The sequence below is a fragment of the Equus caballus genome, chromosome 14, assembly GCF_041296265.1.
Source record: "Equus caballus isolate H_3958 breed thoroughbred chromosome 14, TB-T2T, whole genome shotgun sequence".
In the NCBI taxonomy this organism is placed as follows: Eukaryota; Metazoa; Chordata; class Mammalia; order Perissodactyla; family Equidae; genus Equus; species Equus caballus.
In genome coordinates, this window is record NC_091697.1 from 37,294,934 (window position 1) to 37,306,703 (window position 11,770).

An 11,770-nucleotide genomic window follows, 5' to 3' on the forward strand; every position below is an offset into this window, starting at 1 on the left:
CAAAGTTAGTAGAAGGAAGGAAATAATAAAGATCAGAGCAGAAATAAATGAAATAGAACCTAAAAAACAATAGAAAGATCAGTGAAACTAAAAGCTGGTTCTTTGAAAAGATAAACAAAATAGATAAACCTTTAGATAGACTCATTAAAAAAAAGTGGAGGGGCCAGCCTAGTTGCACAGTGTTTAAGTTTGCACACTCTGTTTCAGCATCCTGGGGTTCGTGGGTTCACATCCTGGGCATGGACCTACACACTGCTCATCAAACCAAGCTGTAGTGGCATCCAACACACAAAATAGAGGAAGATTGGCACAGATGTTAGCTCAGCAACAATCTTCCTCACCAAATAAATATATAAATAAATAAATAAAACAAAACAAAATTTTAAAAAAGTAGAGGGCCCAAATAAAGTCAGACTGAAAGAGGAGAAGTTACAACTGACACCACAGAAATACAAAGGATCATAAGAGACTACTACCAACAATTATACATCAACATATTGGAAAACCTAGAACAAATGGATAAATATCTAGAGACACAAAATTTTCCAAGACTGAATAAGGAATAAATAGAAAATCCAAATAGATCAATTACAAGTAGTAGAATTGAATCAGTAATTTAAAACCTCCCAAAAAAACAAAAGTCCGAGGCCAGATGGCTTCACAGATGAATTCTACCAAACGTTTAAAGAAGAGTTAATACCTATCCTTCTCAATTTAGTCCAAAAAAATTGAAGAGGAAGGAATGTTTCAAAACTCACTTTATGAAGCCAAGATTACCCTGATACCAAAACCCAAGACACCACAAAAAAAGAAAATCACAGGCCAATATCCCTGATGAACATAGCTGCAAAAATCCTCAACACAATATTAGCAAACAGAATTAAACAATACATTGAAGGGATCATAAACCATGATCAAGTGGGATTTATTCCAGGGACACAAGGATGGTTAAATATCTACAAGTCAATCAACATGATACACCATGCTAACAAAAGAAAGGATAAAAATCATATGACCATTTCAATAGGTGGAGAAAAAGCATTGACAAAATTCAACATCCATTTGTGATAAAAACTCTCAACAAAGTTAGTATAGAAGGAATGCACCTCAACATAATAAAGGCCCTATATGACAAGCCCCACCATTGAGTTCATCATACTCAGTGGTTAAAAGCTAAAAGTTTCCCCTCTAAGATTAGGAACAAGACAGGGATGCCCACTCTTGCCACTTGTATTCAACATAGTATTCAAAGTCCAAGCCACAGCAATTAGGTAAGAAAAAGAAATAAAAGGCATCCAAATTGGAAAGAAAGAAGAAACGGTCCTATTTGCAGATGACATGACACCATATATAGAAAACCCTAAAGACTCCAAGAAAAACTATTAGAACTAATAAATGAATTTAGTAAAGTTGCAGGATACAAAATTAATATACAAAAATCAGTTGTGTTTCTATACACTAATAACAAGCTTTCAGAAAGACAAATTAAGAAAACAATCCCAGTTACAATTGCATCAAAACAAATAAAATACCTAGGAATAAATTTAACCAAGGAGGTGAAAGACCTGTACTCTGAAAACTATAAGACTTTGATGAAGGACCTTGAAGATGACACAAATAAATGGAAAGATATACCATGCTTGTGGATTGGAAGAAATAATATTGTTAAAATGGCCACACTACCAAAAGCAGTCTGCAGATTCAGTGCAATCACATCAAAACACCAATAGTATTTTTCACAAAACTAGGGCAAAGAATCCTAAAATTTGTATGGAGTCACAAAAGACTCTGAATACCCAAGGCAATCTCGAGAAAGAAGAACAAAGTTGGAGGTATCACACTCCCTGATTCCAAACTATACTAAAAAGTGATAATAATCAAAACAGTATGGTACTGGCATGAAAACAGACACATAGGTCAATGGAATAGAATAGAGAGCCCAGAAATAAACACATGCATTTATGGTTAATTAATCTATGACAAAGGAGGCAAGAATATACGAGGAAAAAACAGTCTCTTCAATAAATGATGTTGGGAAAACTGGACAGCCATATGCTAAAGAATGAAACTGGACTACTATCTTACACTATATATAAAAATAATTTCAAAGTGTATTAAAGACTTGAATGTAAGACCTGAAAACATAAAACTCCTAGAAGAAAACATTAGCAGTCAGCTCTTTGACATCGGTCTTAGCAATATTTTTTGGAACCAGTCTCCTCAGGCAAGGGAAACAAGAGAGAAAATAAACAAATGGGATTACATTAAACTAAAAAGCTTTTGCACAGAAAGGAAACCATCAACAAAATGAAAAGGCAACCTACTGAATGGGAGAAGATATTTGAAAATCATACATTTGATAAGGGGTTAATATCCAAAATAAATATAAAGAACTTACACAAGGTGATATCAAAAAACCAAACAAGCTGATTGAAAAATAGGCAGAAGGGCTGGCCCAGTGGCGTAGTGGTTAAGTTTGAGTGCTCTGTTTTGGTGGCCTGGGGTTCGCAGGTTCAGATCCCAGGCATAGACCTAGCACTGCTCATCAAGCCACGCTGCAGTGGCATGCCATATAAAATAGGGGAAGATTGGCACAGATGTTAGCTCAGCAACAATCTTCCTCAAGCAAAAAGAGGAAGATTGGCAACAGATGTTAGCTCAGGGCCAATCTTCCTCACCCACGCACACAAATGGGCAGATGACTTGAATAGACATTTTTCCAAAGAAGACATACAGATGGTCAATGGGCATATGAAAAGATACTCAACATCACTAATCATGAGGGAAATGCAAATCAAAACCGCAATGAGATATCATCTCACACCTGTCAAAATGACTATTATCAAAAAGACAAAAAATAACAAGAATTGGCAAAGATGTGGAGAAAAGGGAACCCTCATACACTGTTAGTGGGAATGTAAGTTAGTGCAGCCACTATGGAAAAGCCAGCAATGGATGTTCTTCGAAGAATTAAAAATAGAACTACCATTTGATCCAGCAATTCCACTTCTGGGTATGTATGTGATGAAAACAAAGTCACATGAATCCTTATGTTCACTGCAGCATTATTTACAATAGCCAAGATATGGAAGCAACCTAAGTACCCATCAACAGATGAATGGATAAGGAGCATGTGGTATATATATATATATATATATATATATATATATATATATATACACAATGGAATATTACTTAGCCATAAAAAAGAATGAAATCTTGCCATTTGCAACAACATGAATAGACCTAGAAGGTATTATGCTAAGTGAAATAAGTTAGACAGAGAAAGACAAATACCGTATGATTTCACTTATATGTGAAATCTAAAAACCAAAACAAACGAACAAACAAAACAAAACAGAAACAGACTCACAGATATAGGAAATAAACTAATGATTACAAGAGCAGGAAGGGGTTGGGGAGCAGGCAAAATAGGTGAATGAGATTAAGAGGTACAAACTTCATTATAAAATAAGTCTCATGCGAATGTAATGTACAGCAGAGGGAATAGAATCAACAATATTGTAATAACATTGTATGATGACAGATGGTAACTACATTATTGTGGTGATCATTTTGTAATGTATATAAATATTGAATCACTATGATGTACATCTGAAACTAATATGATATTGTATGTCAAATATACTTCAATTAAAAAATTGTATTAATTATTCTCAGTTGTGTAACAAATTATCCCAAAATTTAATGGTTTAAAACAACAATAAACATTTATTGTCTCACGTAGTTTCTTTAAGTCAAGAATTCAGGAGTAGACTAGCAGGGTGGTTTTGGCTCAGAGTCTTTCATGAGGTTATAATTAAGATGTCAGCTGTGTCTGTCATCATCCGAAGGCTTGAATGGGGATAGAGGATCTGCAGCCAACACGATATTCACTTACATGGCTGTTGGCAGGAAGCTGCAGTTCTCTCCATGTGACTGCTTATATAGGGCCACTTGATACATGGAGACAGGCTAAAGTAGGAGAAAAAACATGGATCGTTAGATGCTGTTAGGATAACTAGATTACCATATGAAATGAACGTGGATCTCTATTATACATCATATATGAAGGAAAATCCCATATACGCTAAAGACCTAAATATAAAAGGTAAAATTACAGAACTCATGGAAGAAAATAAAAGAGAATTTCTTTGAGGAACTTGGGGTCAGAGTGATGCAATTGTTGGTTTGAAGATGGAAAAGGTCCATGAGTCAAGAAATGTGGGCAGCCTCTAGAAACTGGAAAAGCTAAGGAATGGATTCTTCCCCTGAGCTGCCAGAAGGAAAGCAGCTTTACTGACACCTTCGTTTTAGTCCCACGTGACCCATTTAAGACTTCTACCTTCAGAACTGTAAGATAATAAATTTGTGTTGTTTAAAGCCAGTAAATTTGTGGGGATTTGCTACAATAGCAATAGGAAACTAATACGGGTACTTGCACAGACCAAAGATAATACTCTGCTGGAACTGTGAAGAATAATTAAGTCAGCTCTCTGCATTAAAGGTCCAAAAAGAAATGTCCAACTTCCTCCATCAATAATTAGCACTTGGGGGCCAGCCCGGTGGCGCAGTGGTTAAGTTCACACGTTCTGCTTCTCGGTGGTCCCGGGCTCGACAGTTTGGATCCCGGGTGTGGACATGGCACCACTTGGCAAAAGCCATGCTTTGGCAGGCGTCCCATGTATAAAGTAGAGGAAGATGGGCATGGATGTTAGGTCAGGGCCAGTCTTCCTCAGCAAAAGGAGGAGGATTGGCAGCAGATGTTAGCTCAGCGCTAATCTTCCTCAAAAAAAAAAAAAAAAATTAGTACTTGGTTCATTCTATGTTTGTTCTAAGAAGTAGCATGTATTGGCAATTATAATCTAAAATTTCTAAAATATAAGTTTAATTAAACTCATTTCATAATCTTTTAAGGATAAAAAGTACCCTTTTCCTACTACTATATACTACTACATACTACTAGTATGGATATTTTTCCTGTTTGTATTAATCTGCTTGGGCTGCCATAACAAAATACCACAGGCTGGATGGCTTAAACAACAGAAATTTATTTTCTCACACTTCTGGAGGCTGGAAGTCCCAGATCGATCTCCAGCAGGGTCAGTTCCTGGTGAGAACTCTCTTCTTGGCTTTTAGATGGCCACCTTCTCACTATGTCCTCACATGCATGGCCTTTCCTCAGTGTGTTCTTGAGGGAAGTGGAAGTGGACAGAGCTCTCTGGTGTCTCTTCTCACATAAACACTAATCGTATTGGATCAGGGCCCCGCCCTTATGACCTCATTTAACCTTAATTACTTCCTTAGAGGCCTCATCTCCAAATACAGACACTGGGGGTTAGGGTTTCAGCATACAAATTTTGTGGGTCACAAACATTTAGTCCATAACATTGTTTTAGTGGATTCACTTTAAGTAACCTTCTTTGGGGACATTTTTTTGACCTTGGACAGTTCTGGTATGAATTTAACATTTCCTTTTAAAAAGATAAGTTGTGTAAGGAAAGAAGAATCACTTGTCTTATTTCTTGTTGTATTCCTAGGGTCTAGCACAGAGCTTGGCACATTCCAGGGGTTCAGTAAATATTTGTTGAATGAATAAATAAATCAATCAGTGAATGGAAACTCTCCTCTAGACCTTAGTCAATGGATGGTAGCAGTCATAAAAAAGAACTAAACCCAGAACTTTCTGCTGCACATTCTCTGTTAAGAAAAGAGAGAGAAGAAAAGGGAATGTGTTAGTTTACAAAGGCTACTGTAACAAAGTACCACAAACTTGGGACCTAAAACAACAGAAACATGTTGGCTCTCAGTTCTGGACACCAGCACTCTGAAATCAAGGTGTAGGCAGATTGAGCCCTCCTGGAGGTTCTGAGGGAAAATCTGTTTAATGCCTCTTCCTAGCTTCTGGTGGCTTCCAGCAATCCTTGGCATTCCTTGGCTTGCAGATGCATCCCTCCAACTCTGCCTCCATCTTTATGTCACCTTCTCTGTGCATCTGTCTTCTTCTCTTATAAGAACACCAGTCATTGGATTTAAGGTTCACCCAAATCCAGTATTATTTCCTCTCAATCGTTAAGTAATTACATCTCCAAAGACCCTATTTCCAAATAAGGTCACATTCTGAGGTTCTGAATATGAATTTTGAGGGGGGCACTATTCAACCCATTACAAGGAATCTGAAAGAAAAGGTCACTACAGATAGATTTCCATCATTAAGTAAATAAATAAGTAACACCGGCTATGCCCTACATAAATCATAAAGGAAGCAACTACTGAAATTGATATCTTATGTTATTTGACAATCATTATTGGTGCCCTTACATGAGATATAAGAGCAAAAAATCTATCAGACTCATTAGCAAATCAAAAGATAGCTTTCTGTAAAAAGAAACTTACTCTGAGTGGGGTCCAGATGTTAGGTTTAACAAACAAAAACTTCAAAGAAGCTATTATAAATATGTTCAAAGAATTAAATAAAAGTATGAAAATAACAAATAGGAAACTTAACAAATAGAAAATTATTAAAAATTGAAATTCTAGAGTTGAAAAGTACAATTGAAATGAAAACTTCACTAGATAAGCTCAACAGTAGAATCGAGATGGTAGAAGAAAGAATCAGCAAGCTTGAAGATAGATCAATACAAACTACCCAATCCAGAGAATAGAGATAAAAAGGACTGAAGAAAAATGAACTGAGCATCAGAGGTTTGCAGGGTAATGGTAAGGAGTCCAGCACATGTTGATGGAAGTCCTTAAAGGACAAGAGAAAGAGAATGGGTAGAAAAAACACTTGAAGAAATAATGACTTAAACCTTCTCAAATTTGACTTAAAACAAAACTTACAGATACAAGAATCTCAACAAATCCCAAGTAGGATAAACACAAAGAGAATCACACCTAGACTAACAATAGCCAAATTCTCGAAAGTCAAAAAGGAAAGAGAAAACTTTGACAGCTGCCAAAAGAAAGACGTCTCATCATGCATAGGGGAAATAAAAGTATAATTACTGACTGATTTCTCCTCAGAAACAAAAGAGGGTAGTGGAATGACACATTTGAGGTGCTGAAAGAAAAAAGAAAAGCAGGTCAACCATGAATTCTATATCCAGTGAAACTAGCCTTCAAAGATGAAGGTGAAATAAAGATATTTGCAGATAAGCAAAAATTGAGAGAATATGTTGCTAGCAGACCTGCCTTCCAAGAAATACTAAAGGAAATGACATTAGACAATAACTTGGATCTACAGGAAGGAAAAAAGAGCATGCAAAATAGTAAATATGTGGGGAAATATAAAAGACTATAATTTTTCTTTCTTTTCTTAATTTCTTTTAAAAACTCAATATTGTTTAAAGCAATAAATATATTACTAGATTACTTGGTTTGTAACATACATAAGTGTAAAATATATGACAATAATAGCATAAAGGAATGAAGAGGAAATGGAATTCTACTGGTGAAATGTTGTTATATTTTACCAGAATTAAGTCAGTATTAACCTGAAAAAGACTGTGATAAGTTAAAGATGAATATTGTAAACCAAAAAGCATGCACACACACACACTCATACTCACACACACTACAATTCATAAACTCATCTAAAAAAATCAACAGAGGAATTAAAATGGTATACTAAAGATATTTGTACAACCAAAGGAAAGCAGTATGGGAGAAACAAGAGGAACAAAAAGCATATAGAAAACAAATTCCAAAGTGACAGCCACAATTCTAAGCACATCAATAATTGCATTAAATTTTACTGGACTAAAAACTCCAATCAATAGGTAGAACAGTCGAGATTAAAAAGCACATTCTACCTACAGGAGAAACTCTTTATATTTAAAATACAATGAATTGACAGTAATAGGATGGGAAAAGGTATACATAGTAAGCAGTAACCATAAGAAAGCTGGAGAGGGTATATTAAAATAGACTTTAATCCAAGAAATATCACTAGGACAGAGAGAAACATTTCATAATGATAAAAGGGTCAATTTACCAAAAAGATACAGCAATTACAAATATACTTGCACCTAAAAAGAGAGCCCCAAAATAAGTGAAGCAAAAGTTGACAAAATTGAAAGGAGAAATAGACTATTCAGTAATTATAGTTACATATTTCAATATTTCTCGCTCATTATTGATACTACAACTAGACAGCAAATCAGAAAGAATATAGAATACTTGAGCAATGCTACTTAACAACTAGAACACTCCACCCAATGACAGTAGAATCTACATTCTTTTCAAGCATATACAAAAGATTCTCAAGAATAGACCATATGCAAGGTAATAGAACAAGTCACAAAACATTTACAAGGACTGAAATAATACAAAGTATGTTCTCTGACCATGTGGAATTAAATTAGAAATCAATAGCAGAAAGCAATCTGGAAAATTTCCATATAGTTGGAAATTAAACAACGTGCTTCTAAATAACTTATGGGTCAAAGAAGAAATCACTAAGGAAATTAGAATATATTTTCTACTGAATGAACATAAAATCATGACATATCAAAATTAATGGAACAATGGTAAAGCAGGGAATAAAGGGAAATTTATAGCTTTAAATGCTTATATTAGAAAGGAAACAAGATTTAAAATCAATAACCTATAAAATTCAATTAACTTAGCTTCCCACCTTAAGATATTAGAAACAGAAGAGCAAATCAAACCCAAAGTAAGTAGAATAAGTAAAAAAATAATAAAGACCACACCAGAAGACATTTCTTTAAAAAAGCTAGCAAAACAGTAGAGAATCTCAGTGAAACTGATGGTTGTTTCTTTGAAAAGACCTATGAAGTTGATAAAATTTTGGTAAAATGACCAAGAAAAAAGTAAAGACACAAAATACCAAAATTAGGAATGAAAGAAGAAACATTCTGAACTCTACAGAAATTAAAAGGATTATAAAGGAATATTATGAACAACCTTATGCCAACAATTTGACAACTTAGTTGAAATGGGCAAATACGCAGACAGAAATAATCAAAGTTGACTTAAGAAGAAATATAAAATCTGAATAGATCTATATCAAGTAAAGACATTAAATTATTTGAGTTATTAAAAAACTTCCTACAAAGAAAAGTCCAGTCTATAGAAGTCAATGAATTCTATTGACATTTATTAAATTAATAATTCCAATCCAACACAAATCTTTTCAAAAATAGAAGAGAAGGGAACACTTTCCAGCTCATTTTACCCTTATACCAAGGCTGCAGACAAAGACAAGAAAATTGTAGACCAATATCCTTCATGAATATAAATGCTCAAATTCTTAAAAGAATAGCAGTTGGATCCAGTAATGTATAAAAAGGATTATACATTATGACCGAGTGGGTTTATCCAGGAATGCAGGTTAGCTTAACATCTGAATACCAATTAATGTAATGCATCTATCAACAGAGTAAAACGGGGTCAGCAAATTACAGCCCTTAGGCCAAATCTGCCATGCCTTTTGTTTTTGTAAATAAAGTTTTATTGGAACACAACCATGTCTATTCAGTTACATGTTGTCTATAATTGCTTTCATGCTACAATAGCACAATTGATTGGTTGCCACAGAGATCATATAGCTCACAAAACAAAAAATACTTACTATATGGTCCTTTCTGGAAAATGTTACTGATCCCCGGAATAAAGAGAAAGTCAGATGATCATCTTAATAGGTGTAGAAAAAGCATTTGATAAAATTCAACATTCATGATAAAGCTCTCAACAAACTAGGAATAGAAAGAAATTTCTTTAATTTGATAAAAGGCAGCTACATAAAACCTACAACTAACATCACACTTGAAAATGAAAGGTAATGCTTTCCTCCTGACATTGGTTACAAAGCAAGGATGTCCACTCTCACCACTTCCATTCAACACTGGACTGGAGCTTCTAGCCAGTGCAAATAAGACAAGAAAATATAAATATAAAATCAATATACAATCAACCAGAAATGAAATTAACAATCACATTCACAACAGCATCAAAAAAAAAGTATTCAGGGATAAATTTAACAAAAGAAGTGCAGAACTGTAAACTGAAAATTACAACACATTGTCAAGAGAATTAAAGAATGAAATAAATGGAGATATGTTCCATGTCTGCAAATTGGAAGACTCAATATTGTTAAAATGTCAGTTTTTCCAAAATTGATCCACAGATTCAGCGTAATTCTTATATAAATACTAGCTGGCTTTTTTTTGGTGAAAATTGATAAGCTGATGCTAAAATTTATATGGAAATCCAAAGGACCAAGAACAGTTAATATGCTTTTGAAAAAGAACTAAGTTTGAGAACTTATATGACCTAATTCCAAAATTTACCATAAAGCCATACTAATCAAGACAGTGTGGTACAGGCATAAAGATAGACATATAGATCAAAGAATAAGACAGAAACAGAATAGAGTTCAGAAGTAAACCCACACATACAATGTCAAATAATTTTGGACAAAAGCGCTAAGGTAATTCAACGGGCAAAGGATAGTCTTTTCAACAAACGGTATCGGAACAACATTATGGTGTGATGTAAGGATCTAGGTTCTTTGCATAAAAATTAACTTGAATTGAATCATAGTGCTAAATCTAAGAGCTAAATCTTTAGCACTGCTAGAGAAAAACGTGAGAGCAAAACCTTTGTAACCTTAGGTTAGGCAAAGATTTCTTAGATATGATCCAAGGCATATTGATAAATTAGACTTCCTCAAAGTTAAAAACTTTTGCTCTTCAAAAGATACCATTAAGAATGAAATAAAAAGAATGAAAAGACAAGACATAGACTGGAAGAAAATATTTGATAACATATATCTAATAAAGGACTTCTATCCAGAATATGTTAAAAATTCTTAAAAATCAACAATAAGAAAACCAACAACCCAATCTAAAAAATGGGCAAAAAGACTTCAATAGACACCAGGCAATGAAGATATATGAATAGCAACAAAGCTCATAAAAAGACACTCAACGTCACTATTCGTTGTGAAAGCACAATTTTAAACCACGATTATTTACTACTATCCATCCACCAGAATGGCTAAAATTTAAAAGACTGAAGATACTAAATGTTGGAGAAGAGGTAGAGAAACTGTAGCTCTCACATGTTGCAGGTGGAAACACAAAATGGTACAGACATTTTGCAAAGCAATTTGACACTTCTGTAAAATGTTATACATACACTTAACCATATAACGTAGAATTTTGCTCCTAGTTGTCTACCCAAGAGAGATACAAAACTATGTTCCCCAAAATATTTGTATACAAATGGATGTCATATTCATAGTAGCCAAAACCTAGGCATAACCCAAATGTCCACCAACTAGTGAATGGATAGCAAAATGAGTGGGAGACACAATAAAATATCCATGTACAATTTGGTATTTCCACACAATGGAATACTACTCTGCAATAAAAAAGGAATGAAGTACTGATAAATTCAAACTGGATGAACCTCAAAACCTTATGCTAAGAAGCCCGACATATAAGCCTCCATATTATATTATCGTATTTATGTGAAATTTCTAGAAAAGGCAAAATTATAGAGACAGAAAGCATACAAGTGACTGTCTGGAGTTGGAGGTGGGGGCAGAGATTGACTGCAAATGGGTTCCCTTTCCCAATTTTGGAGGGTTAATGGCATTGTTCTGAAACTGGATTGCAGTTATGCTTACAATACTTTATAATTTATTAAAACAAATCAAATTGTACATTTAACTTAAACTTAGGATATATAAACCAAACCTCAATAAAGCTGTTTTTTACAGAAAAAAAGGTTGCTTTCTGCA